The sequence below is a fragment of the Solanum stenotomum genome, chromosome 11 (assembly GCF_019186545.1).
Source record: "Solanum stenotomum isolate F172 chromosome 11, ASM1918654v1, whole genome shotgun sequence".
NCBI classification, from domain to species: Eukaryota; Viridiplantae; Streptophyta; class Magnoliopsida; order Solanales; family Solanaceae; genus Solanum; species Solanum stenotomum.
The window spans coordinates 27,848,019-27,854,018 of NC_064292.1; the positions used below are offsets into that span (position 1 = coordinate 27,848,019).

At 28.7% G+C, this 6,000-nt stretch overlaps 1 pseudogene; it reads right to left on the minus strand.

Annotated features, from left to right (window-relative positions):
• The window catches only part of LOC125845806 (pentatricopeptide repeat-containing protein At3g22150, chloroplastic-like), a 39,447-nt pseudogene that overhangs the window by 22,022 nt on the left and 11,425 nt on the right, over window positions 1-6,000 (minus strand).

Sequence of the window (6,000 nt, forward strand, 5' to 3'; positions counted from 1 at the left end):
TGTAAGGAGTGATCCATGTCTTCCCAAGACATTACCCTCAACACCCAACTGTTTAGAAAAATTATGAGCCTCATCCAACCGTCCAACTCTCCCTAACATGTCAACCACACAAGCGTTGTGCTCTGCTGATGGTTGAATTCCGTATTCTTCACCCATCAACTCAAATATTTAAAGGCATGTATTAACCAATCCGGTGTAGCTGCAAGTAGACAAGACTGCTACTAAGGTAACAACATTTGGTTCTAAACCAGTCTGCCACAAAGAGTAGAATGTGGCAATGAATAGCTTTACCTACAAGAATCTGTTTGGTCTCCGTGCAAGCCTTGAAAATAGAGGAATAAGTATACTGATCACATACGGATGAACCCACATGTTTCAATCGAGAATAGAATGAAATGGCTTCATGGGGCTTGTTATTACAGGTAAACCCAATTATTTTTGTGTTCCAAAAGACAGTTGATGGTTGAGGAATTGTATCGAACAGTTGGCGGGCGAGATAGGGTTGGCCTTGTCTACATGATTCACTTAAACAAAAGCGAATTGTTCTGGGTTTTGAGTCTATAAGAGTGCATTCTTGGTCGGTGAGGGGTATAGAAGACTAATTTGGGAGATGGGTTAAGCTCAAAGATGGAGACTGTGAGAAAGTTGAAGGAAGAGGAAGATGGCAATAGTTTGGTTTTACAAATACTCATTCACTTCAATGTTTCAATTTGTTTGTCCAGTTTTAACCTAACAAGTAGTTCCTTCGTTTTAAAAGAATGACCTAGTTTGACTTTTTAATTTTCTGGTTTTAAACATTCCACGTGAAAAGTTGAAGTTTAAGTGTTGCAAAAAAAGGAAAGGGGTCATTCTTTTTTAAATAGACTAAAATGTAAATTTGGTTATTCTTTTTGAAACAGACTAAAAAGGAAATTTGGTCATTCTTTTTGAAACAGAGGGAGTAATTTAAAAAAAACTGAAATTAATTAATCTATATCTATATTTATTCTAAATCAAAGTTATGTTAAATGTACCAAAAATATCCTTTAATTGTGTGGTTTTAAACATGCCACATGGAAAGTTGAAGTTAAAGTGTTGCAAAAAAAGAAATAGTTCATTTCTTTTGAAACAAACTAAAAAGGAAATTTGGTTATTCTTTTTGAAATAGACTAAAAAAGTAATTTGGTCATTCTTTTTGAAATAGAAGGTGTAATATTTAAAAAAAATGAAATTAATTAATCTATATCTATATTTATTCTAAATCAAAGTTATGCTAAATGTACCAAAATGTCCTTTAATTTTGTGATTTTAAACATGTCACGTGGAAAGTTGAAGTTAAAGTGTTGCAAAAAAGGAAACGGGTCATTCTTTTTGAAACAGACTTAAAAGGAAATTTGGTTATTCTTTTTGAAATACACTAAAAAGGAAATTTGGTCATTCTTTTTGAAACAGAGGGAGTAATTCTTTTAAAAAATTAAATTAATTAATCTATATCAATCTCTATCTATATCTATATATCTATATTTATATTACCTTAAAAACATGAGCACCTAACTTGAATGTTGAATTACTATAATATCTCTAACTTAGGTTGTGACTTTTTCGTTGAGTTATGACTTTTCCAATAAGTTCTGACTTTCTTCAAAGGGTTGTGATTTTTCGATGAGTTGTGGCTTTTCTAAAGAGTTGTGATTTTTTCATTAAATTGTGACTTTTCCAAAGGGTTGTGACTTCTTAGAAATGTCATGACTTTTCAGATTTTGAACCTTTTTTGTGTGATTTATTTTCATTGAGTGGGTTCAAAGTTTAGTGGAATATGAAGTACCATTATTCTGATTAAGTAAGCGGTTCTATCCTAAAAGGGTATATGCCATAAACTTGAGTACTTGAGGAAAATTATTTTAATGATATAATAATTATTTTTTTGCTTAATATATATATTAGTATGTAATGTTTCAATATATGAAGTTAGCACGATGTAATCTAAATTTATTTATTTTTGTTAACAATTTCTCTCGTGATGTAGATATATTCTTATGAATATCTTTTTCCAAAATTTAGAGAATTGTCACAATTTGTTTTATGCTTAAGACAAAGGAATGCCTTTATTTATCAATGATATTTATGCGATTTAGATTGTCAGGAAGGTTGCTTCAAAATAGTTATTACTATATAAACATTGCTCTTTTGTTTTACTTATTTACTATTTTCTAATATTTCAGTATTTTAGACGAAGAAAAATTCATATGATTTGTAATAACGTCAGTTGAAGTTTGTATTAGTTTAATTTTTATTATTTACTAGTAAAATTACCTACGCTTCGCGTGGGAGTTGATTATCACGATATTTATAAATACTTAAAACCTATTAGGTACTAAAACTAAAACACTATATTATTTTACATACAAGAATACATAGTAACGAACATTAATAATGTAAAGGAAAATGAAAATTATAATAACTCAGTATTTATCCTTAATAACATAAGCATAAATTTATGACTGTAAAAAAAATACCAGGATCTGTAACATAAGCAATGGTGTCAGTGAACAACTCAATAGGAGCAAAGTACACGAATATTTAATTGTGCAGAAGAAGAAGAAGAAAAACAAGAATAAGAAGTTCAGAATTTTCGTTGTTTTAAAATTAGAGGAAATCTCTCTGTTTATAGACAACAAAGGGTAGTGTGAACAAATGCTTGTTGTGCCTTATCGGAAAGGCATAACAATTTGGAAAAGTTGCAACCCATCGGAAAGGTCACAACCTTTCATAAAAGTCACAACTTTTACTAAAAGTCGTAACTCTTCATTGAAGTCACAACTTTTCATGAAAGTCACAACTTTTCATAAAAGTCACAACTTTTCATAAAAGTCACAACTTTTCATAAAAGTCACAGCTTTTCATAAAAGTCACAACTTTTCATGAAAGGGAAGGATAGTCTTGGAAATAAATAAATTAAAAGGGAATCTTGGTTTGTGGTGGTACCATAGGCCGACCTAGGGTTCTTTTTTATATATATATATATATATATACTAGGTAATTTACCCGTGCTTCTCGCGGGCATAAATAATTCTTCTAAGCTTTTGAACAGCCATTCCAATAATTGACTATTATAAGAAAAAGAGAGAGTAAATTTTAGTGGGTTTTAAGAACATTTTAACAGAAATTAAATGATTTGACATTATCACATATCTCAAGAATTTTAAATATATAATGAATGTTTAAAAATATCTTGATATTTAATCATTTTTATCTTTTACATAATTTATCATAATATATGTTTGATGATATAATTGTCTTGTTAAAACTGAGTGATGTTTTTATGTAATGATTAAACACATTTTTTTCTATTTTTTGTACATGAAAAATATAAAACTGATAATTTTATGGTTAGAATAACTCCTTGTTAAAAATAAATTATAGAAAAGTTTTTGATAATCAATATTAGTTATAAATAAGTTAAGACCATTAAACTGTACACCACAACAACATAAATAATTTTATTTAGAGACAATCTACTTGTGTGAGGTCAAATGTTCACCAGTTTTCGTTATTGTTACTTTGTTACCTTAAAAAAAATTATATAAGGAGAAAAATAAATTTGAAACAACAACAAAATAATATTATTGACCCTTTTAGAAATTCATTCTTCATTAAACTACTGCTCTGAAGGCCCTTCTAGATGCTTTATCAATGCAACTTTATGATTTTTTCAGAAATATGTAGGTATAGTTGTTGCATTTTTAAAGTACAAGTAGATCAAAATGTTGGATTCTAGACTCATGTTAAAGAATATTCTCAAAAATTATAAAATAAAAAATAAGTCTCTCCTAGATAACTCAAATGCTCAGTAGTAATGACTTGGGACATAAAGGACAACAAATCTATGTTAATAGACATATCTTTTGTAGCTTAAGATATTACTTTTATTTAGAGCAGATTTTGATTCATATTCTTCAAATTAAGCTTGCTGAAAATAGTCATAACTCACACCAAAAAAATTTAGTAGAGCTGAATGAGAAGGAAAAAAAGAAAAATACTAAAAGGACGAAAGCTTTGTCCAAGTGGAATCATATACATACCAAACGAAAAATAATCAATACAATTTTAAGGAGACAACAAAATAGTGAGAAAAAATATACATTAAAGGGAGTCAACTATGAGATATCCAATGATGATATAAATCAGTCTAACCAAAAAAGTTCTTATGTTTTAAAATAACATACCTCAAAAAATTGACTAACACTTCAATCAACTTTCAATCCTTAAAGTACTCATAATATTCAGTGATAAAATTTAGAAAAAATAGATAAAAACAACATAAAAAAAATATGGGAATGCAAAGTTATTAACTCTCAGAGGATTCTTTAAAGAACACAAAATCTCATCCTTGTATGTGAAGAAATAACGTTGTTGATGAACAAATTAGAGATTTGTAAGGGCTTTTTTTATTGCACCTTCAACAATTCAAGTAGAGAAAACTTGCTTGAATACCCAATTAACGTTTGTTATTTAATATGCACTAACAAATTCTTATAACAATAATATTGCGGATACATAGACAACAAAATTTAAAGCATGTACTCAGAAATAACAATTAATAATACAAGAATAAATTAATAACTGTAAAAATATATTAGGATATGTAACAATAGAATGAAATAGAATGGAAAAAATCGAGTCCACTGAATGCACAGTGTCCCCTTCAGGAAATTATTCCCCCTTAGTACCCGAGATTTAAAGGAATAGATCCTCTTAGGAAAGAACAATTCTATTCATCAGTGTATGAATAAAAAAAATGGTGTCAGGGAGTCATTCAACAAGAGCAAAGTACACAATTATTTAATTGTCCAGAAGAAGAAGAAGAAGTTCAATTTTTTTGTTGTTTTAAAAATGAGAGGAAATTCCTCTATTTATAGACAACAAAAGGTAGTGTGAACAAATGCTTATTGTGTCTCATCGGAAAGGTCACAACCTTTCATAAAAGTCATAAGTTTTTATAAAAGTCGCAAATTTTCATAAAAGTTGCAACTTTTCATAAAAGTTGGAAATATTGATAAAAGTCACACCTTTTCGTAAAAAGGGATTGCTAGTTTTGGAAATAAAATAAATTAAATTAAAATGGAATCCTGGTTTGTGGTGGTACCACATAGGCGGGTCTAGGGTTCCCTTTCATGTGTATATATATATAAGAGAACCTTAGGCCCGCCTACGTGGCGCCACTACAAACCAAATTTTACTTTTAATTTATTTATTTCCAAAACTAGCCTTCTCCTCTCATGAAAAGTTGTGACCTTTATGAAAAATTGTGACTTTTATGAAGAGTTGCGACTTTTATGCAAAATTGCGACTTTTATGAAAAGTTGTGACTTTTATGAAAAGTTGTGACTTTAATGAAAAGTTGTGACCTATCCGAAGGGTTGCTACTTTTCCAAATAATTGTAACCTTTCCGATAAGGGACAATAAATATTTGTTCACACTACCATTTATTTTCTATAAATAGAGGAATTTCCTCTCATTTTAAAATACCGAAAATTCTAAACCTCTTCTTCTTCTTCTTCTTCACAATTAAATATTTGTGTACTTTGCTCCTATTGCATGGCTCACTGACACAATCGCTTATGTTACAAATCCTGGTATGTATTTTTACAGTCATTAATTTATGCTTATGTTATTAATGATAAATGAGAAGATGTAATAATTTTCATTTTCCTTTACATTATTAATGTTTCTTACTACGTAATCTTGTATGTAAGACAATATAATGTTTTAGTTTAAATGACTGATAGGTTTTAAGTGTTATTTTATAAATTTCATAATATTAAGGTAATTTTACTACTTATATTTGTATATCAAATATCTCTCGCTTTATATAAACACAAATTATACATTGTACTTTATATAATTTGTGTTTGTATAAATCGAGAAAGAAAGAAAGACTAAAAGAGAACTGGGAAGATTTGTATTTGCATAATTTTAAGTGTATAGGACGAAGAGATATGTATTTAAATTTGTATATA